The 15,856-nt window shown below is 40.0% G+C and overlaps 1 pseudogene; it reads left to right on the top strand.

Moving 5' to 3' along the window:
* The first annotated feature begins 527 nt into the window (after positions 1-527).
* LOC121148268 lies at positions 528-626 on the top strand (annotated as a pseudogene).
* Positions 627-15,856: the final 15,230 nt, after the last annotated feature.

Raw genomic sequence — 15,856 nt, 5'->3', positions numbered from 1 at the left:
TTGCTGCATTCCATGCTCTTGCTAAAACTGCTTGCCTTCTCTTTTTCTGCTGAACACACAGATACACATGTTTGGTCATTTGATAGAATCTCATAAAACTCAAACATTGCATTCAGATTTTCATTTTCTTGTCTGAGGTATTTCTGAAAATTTGTAACTCAGATATCGTTTCTTCTGCTTCACCAAACCTGTTGTCAAGCCTTTCATCTTATTTTTATTTGATGTACTGAATTCTTCATTTCTAACATTTGAGTTTGATTTCTCTCAATATTTTTATTTCCCAGCATTTTTTTCAATTCATTTCCTACATTGATTTCTTTAGCTACATATTTATTATTCAGTGTTTTTTAGTAACCTCATGATTTGTTTTCAGAAATTATATCAATCTCTTTGCCTTCATATTCTAATGTTGAAGTGTTGTTATGTTAGTTTGGGAGAGTCATATTGTTTTTCTTGTTCATATTTCTTTTATTTCTACATTTATCTTTACACATTCATGGAAATACTTGTTGGATTTATCCTCTGATGTGCTCGCTTCAGCAGCACATATACTAAAATTGGAACAATACAGAGAAGATTAGCATGGCCCCTGCACAAGAATTTATCCTCTGATGTGTTTTATTTTTGAAATATGCCTCTATGGTTTATTGGAGTGTTTGTCCTTCAGTGGATATCTGGGTGTGAGATTGGGGGAGTGGGGACAGATAAGGGTGTTCTGGCCAGGGCTCAAGGAGACCCAAAGTCCAGGTGATGCCCAAGTAGGACATGGTAGTTATCTCTTGTCAGTGGGAAGAGAGTATAATCAGTTCAGCCATTACGGTAACAGCCTCATCTCCTCTCTCCCAAGGTGACCAGTGCCAATGGTGAGCCCACGGTGCCTATATGTCTTATCCACACAGGTGCATGAATCACACAAAGGATCCATTTGATCATAGAGCCTTCTGCAATGACCTACCCTGGGCAGTCAGAAAACTCGGGGCCTCTGAAGGCAGATACAGTGAATGCCCAGAGGCTTAACTACAGTACAGTCATAGAATTCCCAAGTCAGAGAACACGAGGCTGTCACACTCACAGGAAGAAGAAGATCCACTCTCCACCCTGCAGAGAATAGAGGAATTCCCAGAACCAGGTATGCTGCCTCTTTGTGATCTACCTTTGCAGAATGAGTCTGGGAACCTGTGATAAAACGTGAGGAGATGAACATCTCACATCCCAAATTTGGCTCCCTGACTTCTCTCAATCCTCTAAGCCAGACTCAACATCAGTGGAGCACTGTGGATTTATTCCTCTGATAAAATCTCGTACTTACACATGTGCATGAACTATCACAGTTTCTACTTGCATCATCAGGATGGCATTCACTATTAGTCATCAAGTGCCATTGTAAGGGATTAGGGAGGAAGAAATACGCTCCATCTTCACTGGACTGGCTTGGCACTCTGCCCTCAGTCATGCCCCCATGCTGATTTAGTCATGGTGGTCCACAAGTTTCTGCCTCAGACAGTATGACCAGTGACACAGACTGCTGCCGCCTTACCTGGCTTGCACAGATGGTGAATTCTCCAGTTCCAGGCTATGAGGGTCACTGAAGGTGTCCTTGCTCACTGTTGTGTGCTTGCCCTAACCATGCTGTCCCCACAGTCTCCTCTCCTCTTTCCAAGAATTTCCACTTCAAACTTCTCGCCAGCTCTCCCCTGGGAATGTCCCCACTCTCCCTTTCCTGCTACCTTCCCATTGTCAAAGTCAGCATGTCTTCTCCCTGTCCATCCACCTGGGATCACAATCTACTCTATAATCACACACTTGACCCTCCACCAAAGGAAGAATTTGGGCTAAGTAGAAAAGTGCCAAGCAGAAAAGTTTGAAGACCATTATGCTTAGTGGAATAAGCCAGTCCCAAAGAGTCAAATATCCCTGATTTGTGGTAGCTAATATGCAAAGTATACAAAACCACAATGTATGTATATGAGTGAAGCTGACATTTTGAGATTTAATGTATTATGTATAGCATTTGTGTATTCTCCCAAGAAACAGTTCTTTTTATTTCCTTTATTTATTATTATTTATTTATTTGAAATCAGAGTTAGAGAGAGAGAGGAAGAGACAGAAATATCTTCTATCCTTTGATTCACTCGCCTAAGAGCCACAACAGCTAAGCCTAGGCCAGGCTGAAATCAGGAATTTATTCCAGGTCTCCTGCATGATGAGTACAGAGGCATAAATACTGCAACCACCTGCCACTGTTTTCCCAGCCACAGTGGCCAAGAGATGGGTGGGAGCAATAGCCAGTACTTGAACTGGTGTTCATATGGGCTGCTGGCATCACAAGCAGTGGCTTAACCCTCAAAGCCACAGTCCCATAATCTTTCCTCCTTTATTAATTCCTATGCTTCTGTTATATTTCAACTTGTCCTTAAATATTAACTCTGTCCTACTATCATTCAAACATGTGCTGTTTAATCTCATTTCACTATAAAGAAAAATTGTCTCTGGCTCTTTGCTTTCTGTAGCTACTGCATAACCTCATTTTCCCAACACTAATCCAAGCCTTCTTCCTCTGTTTCCTCAATCCCGTGGCTGTGTTTTGCATCATTTGCTGCCCTGATCATGGCATGCAAATGGTTCCCACCAAAATCAATACCAAATGCTTCCAGGTTGTAGAATCATCACCATGCTAGTCCTGCTGTTTAGTAAGTGTGGATAAATATGTGATAAATGAAGACGCATATATTTCTGAAGGATTCCAAGTATTAATATTCTTTGTGATTTATCTCAAATATTGTCCCATAGAAAATGGATTCATATATTCAGTCAGTGTATATTCATCCACTCATTCAACACTAAATTGCTCTCATCTATGTGTTAGTCTCTAGTTAGGCACAAGTATAATATAATTAATAAAAACATCCCCTAACAGAGTGACACTTTGCTGGGACATAGGACATGCTACCACATAATATAAAAATATGTACCTAGACAGTGACAGACACACATATAGAGCACTGTATACTCCCATTATGCCCACGGATAAAGAAGATACAGGTAATATGAAGGACCAAAATCAGGAATTTCTAAAAAACTGTTTCTTTTCATGGTTATCCTACATTCAAAAAAAAATGTTCATAAAGCCTAGGAGATCCTGATCATATACCACAGTGCTGCAACGACTAGAGAACACCTCAAAGACATCCAACCTTATCTAGCCAAGCTGTTTGTTCTAAATTATTCAAATCAGTCCACATTTTTATTTATTCTTTAGATAAAACTTAGTAAAAAAAATGTGTCAATCTTTGTCATTGAAAATTTCACCCATAATTAAAACATAGAAACAGTGTTAATCATCCCACACTTGCTATGTAATTCTTTTCTTCAACTACAATTAAATTGCAATTATATTCCATAGAGGTTTTCTTTTTCTTAAAATAAACAGGTATTGTCAAAATAAGAAAAAAAAATGTTTACCGGAGATGCCCACATTTAGCACTATTGGTTTCAGCAGACTCTATAAAGCTTGAAATATACAGTCACTAAAGTCATTGGCTGCGGTATCAGTATGACATACGGACAGCAGTCCGAGTCCCGGCTGCTCCGCTTAAGATCCAGTTTCCCAGCAATGATCTGGGAAAAGCAGCAGAGAATGATCAAATGTTTGGGCCCACTGAGATTCATGGGGGTGACCTAGAATAAATTTCTAGTTCTTGGCTTCAGCCTGTCCCAGTCCTAGACATTACAGCTGTCTTGGGAGTAAAACGGTAGATGGAAGATCTCTCTCTGTCTCTGTCTGTGACACTGACTTTCAAATAAATAAATATGTCTTAAAAATAGTATGTCTAAATAGGTGATAATGATCCCAACTGTGAATGAGCACATGTGGAAAGTCATACTGTAGCCTCATTGAAATTGGGCATACTGCAGATGTGCCTGGGGGACCACAGGTGTTTACAATGTACCTCCCTGAAAAAAACTATTTTGATACTAGAGATGTAAGTATAAGAGTTTTCTGTGATCACATTTTAAGGGTTTTTTTTTTTAATGATTTATATGAAATGCAAGGTTGGGGAGGGGTTTTCATCCACTAGTTCACTCCCCACACAGACATACCAAAAGGATTGGGCCAGGCCAAAGTCAGGATTTTAGAACTCCACCCAGATCTCCCACGTGAATACAGGGGCCATTTCCTTGGGCCATCTTCCACTGCCTTTCAAAGCACAATAGCTAGGAATTGCATTAGAAGTGAAACAACTGGGATTTGAATCAGCAAACTCATTGCACCACAATGCTGGCCTCAATGAGCTCATGTTAGGCCTCTGCATACAGTTCCCTCTTGACAAAATCGAGGTTTTCATTTGTTTAGGGGAATAGATTTAATACATCACTGAAGATAATAACAACACAGTATCTACTATAATGAGAACACTCTATTGGACATTTGTCTAAACATTCTAGAAAGAATCTGAGGCCATCATTTTTTAAAATATGACTTTTTTATCACGCAAACTCTATCAGAGTCAAGCACACCATTAGAGACATGTTAATCAGCAACACAAGATGTTTAGAGAGCAGTGTAGGACATTGTGGAGAACAGATGAAGGCTTAGTTCTTGCCCACCAGGAGCTTGTGATCTGCATCCCAAAGTATTCCCATTTGTTTGGCTACTGACTGTTTCTCTGACTTTGCCAAATTCATCTACACATGAAGTGAATTTAAAAAGTGTCATGTCAAGTAATTTCTAAATAATTAGCATAAAAACCCTGAGCAGGAAAGTATGCATCAGGTGCCATAAGTTGAACCTGCTGTAGCAACCTGCTGTGGATGGTGACAAATTCAAGCCAAGTTTCCCATCCATCAAAAGCCTCACAGGTGCTCAGAGCCACCTGTGGTTTTCTTTCTTCTTATACCATAGACAGCCAAAGTAACTTTAAATTAGTAATGAAATCAAAAGGTGTTCAACCAAGTAATCCCTATGACAATAGCTTTCCAAATTCCCTATTATTTTACATTTGTCCCCAGTCCTACGGAACTTGAAGTTCATATGCATGTCACATTACACAGAGAAAAATTCAGGAAAGTGAGATATCTTTGAGATAAATTTTGCTCAAAAGAAACAGTGTCACAGAAAGTCTGCTGTTATCAAAGTCAGGATCCCTACTAAGTCATTGTTCTGTCGTTGCTGCTCTTGGTGCCAGTTACAATACTGTCCTAGGCAGTGCCATTTTTTTTTCACTCTGCTGCTTCTAACTTCCAGGCATTAATTTTACTGCACTGAATACCTGCAAACTAGCTCACAAGACGCTTTCTTTATGTTATGAATTATTTCATGCCACAAAATATCTAGAGAACAATAGAACGAACACTTATAACCTTGTGATATTAAAAGCAGCAGCCTGCATCATTGCTTCAGCTCTTATTTAAAATAAGTCACTATAGCTACAATTCAAATCTTTCATATTCACCTCTCCAAGTCTATTCTATCCATTATGGGAGTTACATTAGAATGGGTTTACTATTTAATTAGCCCCACTAATGCGCTAATATTTTTTATTTTATGTGAGAGTAAGTATTCATGAATAGTAAAACTTCATATATATGGCATAGTACTATAAATGTCACTCTATAACTTATGTTTTTCATTGAACATTTTTTGTGTTTCATCGGCACTGATATGTTAAACTCTACTTCATACATTTTAGCAACTAAAACATTCCATTGTGTAACTATATTGAAGTTAAGTGGTTTTCATCATCAATCTCTTAGAGCAACAGCTGCAGCAAATTTTCTTGTAGGTATCTCATTATGCATATACAGGAGAGTTTCTCAAAGTGGGGTGGGCATATGCTTGGGTCATAAATTGTGTGCCTTCAATTGTATTACATATTGTCAAATTGCTTTCAAAATAAGTGGTATCATTTCACAGTAAGCTCTTAATGCATATTTGTAGCTTGACTTAATATGACTGGAATAAGCAGACACTTCCAATTCCAACTGGCCAGATCATACCAGGCAGGTGAGAATCATTAGCTTTGTTAATAATGAGCAATGAGTGATGCGACCTCTGCCAAAAAAAAAAAAAATCCTAGTACACAGCTTAAAAATGTGCTTAAGATCTTGTGTGATGAGGGCCTGGTACGATAGCATCGTAGCTAAATCATCACCTTGCATGCGCCAGAATCCCATATGGATGCCAACTCATGTCCTAGCTGCTCCGCTTCCCATCCAGCTCCCTTTGTGGCCTGAGAAAGCAGCAGAGGACAGTCCAAAGGCTTAGGTCCTTTCACCTGCATGGGAGACCTGGAAGAAACTCCTAGCTCCTGGGTTTGGATCAGCTCAGCTACGGCCATTACGGCTACTTGGGAAGTGAACCAGTGGACAGAAGATCTTTCTCTCTGAATCCTTTTCTCTCTGTATATTGGCCTTTCCAATAAAAAAAAAATGTTTTAATCTTTTAAAAAAAAGATCTTGTATGATGAAATGGTTAGTCCTAGTTTACATGATAGAACAGGCAAGTGATTAACTGGCTGATGTATTATCAAAAACTACTCTATCTGAAAGTCAGTTTACCTGTTACGTAATCGAGCTATATTCTATAAAGTGCAATTAGTTGTCACTGACTGGCCCTTAGAGTTTTAGTAACTTAATGATATTTCAATTAAATAATCCTAGTCTTGAAAAAAAAGACCCTCTTCACTGTGTTTAAATGAAAATGTTCATGATTTCGAATGTAGCAAGGGAAATTTTCCTTACCTTCCTAAATTTCCCAGGAACTGGAAATCACACCCTTAAATAAGAGTCAGGTGGGACTGACGGGTAGCTGCTCAGAGGGAGTGTAGGACTGAAGTAGACTCTTGAAATGTTGTGATCTGGCTCAGCACCCTGACACACATTAGTGAGTCTACCATTGGGTGAGTTTACTGCTGCTTGTGTAGTCTAGAGCTTGCACATCAAGTAGATACTCTGGATTTCCACCCCATGAACACATTGTGAAATTATTAAATGAGTAAAATGTTTATAACAGTGCCTGATGAAGAGCAAGTGCTAACCAAGTGACTGCTGTGATCATCACTCTGTATACTGGGAAGAGAATGTGGTATTTGAGAACCAATATATCCCTGCATCAGGATGACCTAAGGTCAAGTCCACCACTTGCTTCCTAAAATAGAGTGATTTTGCATGTCTCGTGCTGTCTTCTTGTGTTCTGGTTCCTTCCTCTGTTGATTTAAATTAGCACTGCACAGCAAATCAGTCAGCTAACAGCAGCAGTAGGTTTCGTGGAGTGAGCATCCCACACACCTTTGTTCCAGGTTAAAAGGTTTGAGTTGACTTGTGTCTACCGTATCATCGGGGCTCATGAAGCAAAATGTAGAAGCACAAACTACTCAGAATGAATGGAGCTCATCAAGACAGAGCTCAATCTGTGCTCTGATTCGCTCAGCTGGCTGCAGGGATGGTGAATATTGGTTCAAAGGTCATACCAATCCCTCATCATCACTTGGTCTGATCCAACCAAGGCAATCACAAGTGAGACTCAAAATTCTATAAAACTGTAGTAGACTAATTTTAAAACTGATGATCATGTACGAATCACAAACTTAAGTTATGCACATCCAACTTGCTCTTAGAAGAAAATCGGTTCAGTATCCCAAACTAGAGGAAGAAAATAGACACCCCAACTGCCCTGCACTGCCTTTCTGGGAGAAACACAGAAAGACAGATCCATGAGACTAATTCCTCCTGAAATTTACCTCACAAATTCGTTTGTGCAATGCCCACAATATTCCCTAGAATCCTTTATATTCACCTTGATTCTTAGCTTTGAGAAGTTACTTTTGTTTGGAATCCTGGAAATATTAAAATCTTTTTTAGTACATCTTATACTTTATGCACTGGTTATTTTTATGTATTGTCTGTGATGATCAATCTCAAGTCTTTCTTAGTAGAAGATTGACTGTAAGTCATCTATTGCCTTTTTAAACAGCCTTATTTCCTTTCCTTTTTTCTGGTAGCTGGAGAAATGGCATTTTGATTGGGCCCATCATAGTGAAGGTTAAGGGTGTGGTCCTTGCAGCTTAGCACATCATCACCGTGAAATACAAAGGTTCCTGAAAGAAAAGAGAAGACAGTATCTCTTTGGATTATTTCCCTTGTGCCCAGGTCATTTCCGACTCTTCCCCTCCAAGCACTCCTATTCACTCAGCAGCAGAGCCAGCCTTATATGATCAAAAGCTGTGGTGCACTGAAACCACCATTTCACTCTGCAGTGCTCCTGCGGATTGAATAAAGACTGCTTATGCTCAGACAATGGCGTTCTAATTAGGCTGATCATTTTTTCATCGTTACTACTGTATGTCAGCATACTGTGGGAAACATTTCTTACACAAAAGGGTATTTACTCAATTTTCTACTGGAAACAAAATTGTTCTTTCCTATCCGATAAATGGAAATGAGGCTGGGAAATATTTCTGACAATATGTGTCATCTTCGATATCATCTGTGCCATGATCTCACAATTGATGATGATGATGTTAAATAATTCTGTGATTGCACACAGTCTTCTACTAGATACCATACAGAGCATGTGATATCTCCAGCCAGCTTCCACTTTTTGGAGAGTAAACTCCTCAGTATCAAACTCTGTCAATTTCTTCCCCTCTGAGTTTGTCTTACCCATTTCAGCTCGTGTTAGTAACAAAATTCAACCTCTTATCTCCTTGATTGGCAGCCTTAGATAGTGAACTCTAAGCACCAAAATTAATCTGTACTCCCGTGTTTATACCTAAGATAGAGAATCACCCCTGATGTATATCAATTGCTGACTACATAAAGAAAATGTGATATATATACACTATGGAATGCTACTCAGCCAAAAAAAAGTAATCCTTTCTTTTGCAACTAAAAAGAAACAAGGGACAGATGCCATGCTTAGTGAAATAAGCCAATCCCAGAAAGATGGTACTTTTTCTGATCCCTGATAACTAATACACTGAGTACAAAAACATTCCACCTGTATGAGCAATATTAACCTTCTGGGATTTGATTATTGAGTAAACCTTCGCCTATGCTCCTGAGGAATAATAGATTTTTCATTCAATTTTCTACATGCTATGTGCTGATAGCTTTACCTAATTGAGTATTAAGCCCAGGATCCTGAAGAGAAATGAATGTGTGCCATTGTAAAAATTAGGGGAAAAATAAGGAAGGAGGAAGGTGAGTGGGGAATGACAGCAGAGGGAATTACCACTTCAAATCTGTTTTGTGAAATATATGAAGTTTGTCCACTTTATATAAGTTTAAAAAGGGGACCAGATTTTATTGTTCAAGAAATTTTAAAGCCCACTTCACATCTGTGATCGGAAATTGGCAGAGGCAATAATGGTTCATGTGTAACTCACAGGACCATGAACCACACTTGTCTTGGTCTCTGAACAGTACTGGCTAGTGAAGTATCGGTGACGGGTGATGCTCATTATAACCAAAGTGTTCTGTTTGTCACACAGTTTTCTATCGGTGGCCTCTTTATTGTCCCACAGCTCATGCCATCCCATCCTTGCCAGATGCAGCAGCACCCACGCTCCACCTCCTGCCCAACAATTCCCACCACTTCAGGTGCTACATTTCAAAATTTTAACAGTGGTTTAATGTTAGGTCAGAGAACAGAGCTACATTTGAACAGGAGCTCCTGAGGAAGAAAAGATACAAATACCATACTGCTAATGGGAACTTAGATATTGTCAGCAGGCCACTAAGGCTAAGAACTGAAAAGTAAGCATCCGCCCCATAGCTTGCTCCACCAAGAGTTGGCCAGTCTCACGCCAGGTGTAGGTCTGTCTTTCAATGCCTCTAGCAACTGGATCAATCTCTGTATCTTCAGTCTTCTATCATGGAGAGTGGAATAATGTGGTAAACCCAGTAAGCGGTTTCACATTTTCATGAATGCAATCACTACGTAAACATTTGACTCCCCTAAAATGTAGTTTTCTCCTAGCTCCCTTTTTGTAGATATATTAACTTTCCAAGTGTAATTCAAGATGCTGAAATTGGCTGAATGCTCATTGACCTTCACCTTGGCAACCCTAAAAAATAACTCATACAACCTTTTCTCTGTTGCCTTCCTTTTGTTCTTTCCTTCCTTTATCCCTCCCTCCTTCCTTCCTTCATACTTCTATAAATAAAAAATGTCCAAAATTTGAGAACCAAACATGACAGAAAGGTTTAAAATAAAAAAAATCCCATTTGTTAGATTCCTCCGTCTTTTCCAGAACTAATGGTTTCTTTGCTCTTTTAAAATTTCTGTTTATTTAAAAGGCAGAAATACAAAGAGAAGGTCAAACAGAAACAAAGCGAGCAACAAAGACACAGAGGATTACTATTCAGTTTTTTTTTAAGATGTATTTATTTTTTACAAAGTCAGATATACAGAGAGGAGGAGAGACAGAGAAGAATATCTTCCATCCCATGATTCACTCCCCAAGTGACCAAACAGCCGGTGCTGTGCCGATCAATTTTCACAGTATTATTTTAAGTTTTATTTATTTACTTGAAAGGCAGAGTTACAGAGAGGGAGAGACAGGAAGGGAGAGAAAGATCTTTCATCTGCTGGTTCATTCCCTAAACAGCCACAACGGCCGAACTAAGCTAATCCAAAGCCAGGAGCCCAGAACTTATTTTGTGTAAAGGGACCCAAGCCCTTGGGTCCTCTTCCTCTGCTTTCCAGGGCATATTAGCAGGGATCTGAATCAGAAATGAAGCAGCCAGGATTCAAACCAGCACCCATCTGGAATGTCAGCACCAGAGCACCAACTCCTTGTAGAAGCATTCTAAGTACAGACACAGATTCAATGTATAAAGCGTTAAAGTTTATTAACAAGGGGGATGAATTTATATTCATGCAGAGGTCATATTCAAGGACAGAGTGGGCTAAGAATGGAAAAACGGAAAAGAGAGGTGTCTGTATTCTGGTTCCCCTCTCCTTTGCAAGTCTTATGAGCTTGGAAAAGGGTGTGGTAACATGATACCATACATAGGCTCCAGGTAAGGGGAAGGACATCTGGATAGGGTCATTTAATTGGCAGGTGGGTGGACAGGACTGCTTAAGGCATGGAAATGTGGCTTGTAATCCCTAGTCCCTAATCTCGTACCACTTGGACTCCTAGGACACACACACACACACCACATCTGAGCATAAGACATTCTTTCTTCCTGTATTGGGCATTCTACATTCAATGTGAATCATCATATTTCAAACATCATTACAAATGATCCCTAAGTCTCAAGGGCATTCCAACTCCTGATATCTCTTTCTGAGTTTTCAAACAATGCTATGACTTGCAGGAAATGTGTGTACTTTCTTGGTTCCACACATTACTGTATACCTCACAGGAGCATCCTTACTATTAACACCTATGAAGTGCTTTATGATGAACAAGAAATTCTATGTGCCCATTCCACCAGTAATTCTTTCAGAATATTTTGTGAATGCAGAAAGATTAGATATACATTTCTTGATGCTCCTGATATGGCATAAGTATCGTTTTTGTTTGTTTGTTTGGTTAGTTCATGGTACCAGGGTTCATTATTCATACCTTGTTCTCTTGATTAACTGTGCTTGGGTGGGCACGTCCAAACTAGCTAGGGCACCTTATCTTTCCAATTATCACATTGTGGTGGAAACCCAAGGCTAACAGACCTCACCTTTTAGGTCCAGGTGGCATCAGCTTTGCTGAATAGGAAACAGATGCTGCAATTGCCACCAGGTGCCAACACTGCGAGAAGGGTAACAAGAGAAGGTATACAGGTTTTTGAGACTGTCAGGGCACAGTTTTAAAAAAATGTTGAAGATCTCTGATCTTGGCTTAGTGGCAGAAAAATTGCTCCCTCCAAGCCGTTTCAAGACGTTTCCACTCCTTTGTCTTCATTTGTGCATGGACTGGAAAGAGCAGCTCCCTGCGTTTCCCAAGCCGTAGCGTCCTCGGAGGGCACATTTAGAATCAAATGAGCTTGCTGCCATTAGTCACTTGAACAGCGCATGAAGTGAACCATTAGCAGCAAGAGCACAAAGAATTCTTTCGCTATCTTAGTAAATCTCTGAAAATTGTGCTTGAAAATGTAAAATCTTCATATTTCTAGGGGGGTGAGAAATGAGACAAATGTCCTGTGACTGCTCAAGCAACAATTTTTCTTGCCCTCCTTGTCTTTACAAAGCCCCAGCTTTCAGCTCCCTGATACATAAAGGTCAGGACACTGCTCATTGTGTCCAATGCCTTCGACACTATGTTTAACTCCCAGAACTTAAAGCAAGACACTCGCCACTGCTTGGCAGTGATGACTCACCAATGAATTGTTCTTTTCATCTACTCTTCTCCTTTCAAATCCTCTTTCCTTTGCCATGTTCCTTTCTTTCTTTTTTTTTTTATGGACATGAATGTGTCCATTTTCATAGATCAAAACAGAAACGTTAAATGCTAGGACATGCCCACCACACTTGGTTTATAGCTGCTCTGTGACTTGCTCTTACGAGGTCCCTGGAAATAACCATGACTCCTTATTGCTCAGTGCTCTCTGGATGCCTCTGGTCATTTTCTTATGGCAGGAAGCCTGACTTTGTTATTGACAGTCTTGGAATAGGCAACAATTTAGAAGAACCGGGTAGGGATCTAAAAAAACAATAAATAAAATGGCAGCTGAAAAATCTAATTATGGTTTGACTTTTTGCTAGTAGACCTTGAGTTTTGGTCTTGTTGTTTAGCCTTTGACTCCTCAGGCATACCTGTAACTTTCTATCTGCTATACTCTAAGGCAAATAAGAAATAGAACACCCTTAAAAGCAGGCTTTTCAATTACAGTTAAGAGAAGTGTATAAGAGAATTCTTTCTTTATTCTCATTCACAATGTACAATGAGAAAAAAAAATCAACATGGTAAAATGATACCAAAATGCCATCTTCTCTTTATTTGCTGCCATTCACCTAATTTTGGGCAAATGGATGTAGCTTAATTGTCCTGGACCTAAGCTTGCTTTTCTTGCCATTGAAATATCTCCAGAAGAGTGCCAGTGCATATGATGAAATGCATGGCTTACAAAACCCAGTTTATGTGTGTCAGAGTCATTTCTCAAGCCCATGAATTTCGGTGCCTCATGCAACAGAAACACCTGCCACAGTTAGGCAAACTTGGAGTGGAGTCAGGAAGTTGAACTGTGGAGCCCCAGAAGCCAACTATGGCTGATTGCGGCACAGCCCTGCATTCCCCAGCCTCCGCTCCAGCCCAGCTTTGTTTTCTACTCAATTACTACAAATCAATCTGCTCTCAGTGGTGGTGAGAGTAGGATGCATTGGAAAGAAACCTCAAAGGTGGCCTAAGGCAGATGATAACTTGAGCCTCCTCAAGTCCCCAGAGTCATATTCTCTGGTGCTCTGGTAAATTAGCAATACCCCCTTTTTTACATATGCACTAAGCACTTGAAACAAAACAAAACTTTAATGTATTTATTCATTTAAAAATCCTTATTTATTTATTTGACAATGGCTCTGGAGCATGCTAAGACAGAAGTCCAAAGCCAGGAACTCCATGTAGGTCTTACAAGTGGGTAGCAGAGGCCCATTTTGGCAGCCTACCACTAAAGTCCTCACCTCGCACATGGTGGGATCCCATATGGGCACTGATGTTAATCCTGGCAGCCCCACTTCCCATCCAGCTCCCTGCCTATGGCCTGGGAAAGCAGTCAAGGATGCTCCAAAGTCTTGGGGCCCTGCACCAGTTTGGGAGACCCAGAAGAAGTTCCTGGCTCCTGGCTCCTGGCTCCTGGCTCCTGGCTCCTGGCTCCTGGCTTCAGATCAGTTCAGCTCTGGCTGTTGCGGCCACTTGAGCAGTTAATCAACCAATGGAAAACCTTCCTCTCTCTCTTCTCTCTGTATATCTTACTTTCCAATAAAAAATAAGTCTTAAAAAAAAAAGTGGGTTGCAGGAGTCCAGTTGCCCAGAGCTATTAGCTAGGGTGTTACAGATTGGCCTGTGTGTGTCAATGGGGCCTAAAGAAAACTTGTGGAAAGGAATGTAAAAACTTCTAGAAATCTTGGAAGCACATTTTGAAGCAGCCACTATTTTACACCACAGCATCTTGTCCATACCCTGACACTTTATAATTAATCTCAGCCTTTGCCCAAAAGATCATCTCAGCCCAGTCAAAATGGCCTATCCAGACTGACAACATTGGGCAATAAAACCTTGGAAGAAATTTTTACCTGTTTCACACCCAGTAAACCTTTTGCTCAAAAGACGGTGGAGGAGGCATAAAATAGAGGGAAGTACTGAACTCCATCCTTTCATAATCCCAGTCTGAAAATAGACAGCATTCAGTCACTTCAGAGATACCTATTTTATCAGCTGCATTTCTCTCAGCTCAGATCGTTTGGTTCTTTGCTGAAATGCTTTCCTGGTTTCTCATATGCACTCTCGTCATCAAACTATGTAACCTTGCTTACCTCAGTCAGATACCTCAGATAGATACTCTCTCACATTCTGTCTGGAGAGGTACCCATCTGATGGATGCCATACCTCATTAAACTTCACTACCTTGCTTACCACTACTGCCTGTCTCAAGCTTGAACTGTTTCTTGCATAAAGACAAGAATTTTTCCACTCACTTCCACTAACAGAGCCATCACTGTATCTCCCCAAAGCCATAATACTGGGAAGCTGGAGTCAGGAGCCAGAGCAAGAGGTTAGTATCAAACCCGAGCATCGCAACGTGGGATGTTGTCACTCTAACTTGCACTTTAATACCTAGACCAAATTCTATCCCTTAAATACATTTTATGCTGCACTTTCATGGGAGAAAATGTAATGTTCTTTTGATTGATCAAAAGTTGGTTTCTTCTGCAATGTCTTTTAATTTGTGTGTGTGTGTGTCATATATACATACTATCACAAGAAGCTTTTGGGAAAATAAGGACATATCAAAGATATTTCTTCTTAAATACTACTCTTTCTCTACCATATTCAAAAATTTCCTAAGAGCAGGAAGTTATGATAGTGACTAGACCGCTGAGTCTGAACACGTCTAGGGGCCTGGCTCTGCTGGCTCCTAGTCCACTAAGTGTGCACCTGGGTAGCAGCAGATGACAGCTCAAGTCATTAGAACCCTGATACCCCATACAGAAGATCTAGATTGAGTGTGACTTTCTAGCATCAGCCTCAGGGTAGCCCTGACTATCAAGAGCCTTTTTAGAGTAAACTGCAGGATAGGAGAACTCTATAGATGATGATGATGATGATGATGATGATAGATAGATAGATAGATAGATAGATAGATAGATAGATAGATATAGATAGATAGACCTATCTTTCTCCTTCTGTTTCTCAACTTATTAAGTAAATGAATGGGTTTTTTAAAATAATAAAAACAGGTCCTCAAAAGTGGATGTCATCCATTTTTAGAAGATTCTCCTGATTCATAGTCTCACAGCTTCTATTCAATGTTTTTTAAGCTGGAAACAAAGCATACAAAGCATTCAGTGTGTTTCCCAAGCAGCAAGTGATCATTTTCAAATGTCTCCTCTCCAATTAGAACTTCTTGGACCCTCTGCCCTCAGCCCTATAATGAGAAAATGCCTTGGGGTTCACCCATCCACACCTCTTTAATAGTAAACACAAAGGCTGCTGTGTGTCAGGGAAAGCACATTGAGAAATGTGTCTCTCCCCAGATTACAGAGTAGAAAAGCAGTAACTGTTATTTATGTCGCTATTGTTCACAGCATGCTCACTGTTTATAGTTAATTGCATAGAAACAACCCATCATTTACCAGAAATGCATGTAGAACTCCATTCATCCATTTCAGTGTTACTTAAAAACAATTGCCCCATCC

This window comes from Ochotona curzoniae, unplaced genomic scaffold, assembly GCF_017591425.1.
Source record: "Ochotona curzoniae isolate NIBS_2020 unplaced genomic scaffold, NIBS_Ocur_1.0 scaffold_4683, whole genome shotgun sequence".
Lineage (NCBI taxonomy): Eukaryota > Metazoa > Chordata > Mammalia > Lagomorpha > Ochotonidae > Ochotona > Ochotona curzoniae.
Note: the sequence above shows the minus strand (reverse complement) of the source record. Positions and strands in the feature narration are given on the sequence as shown.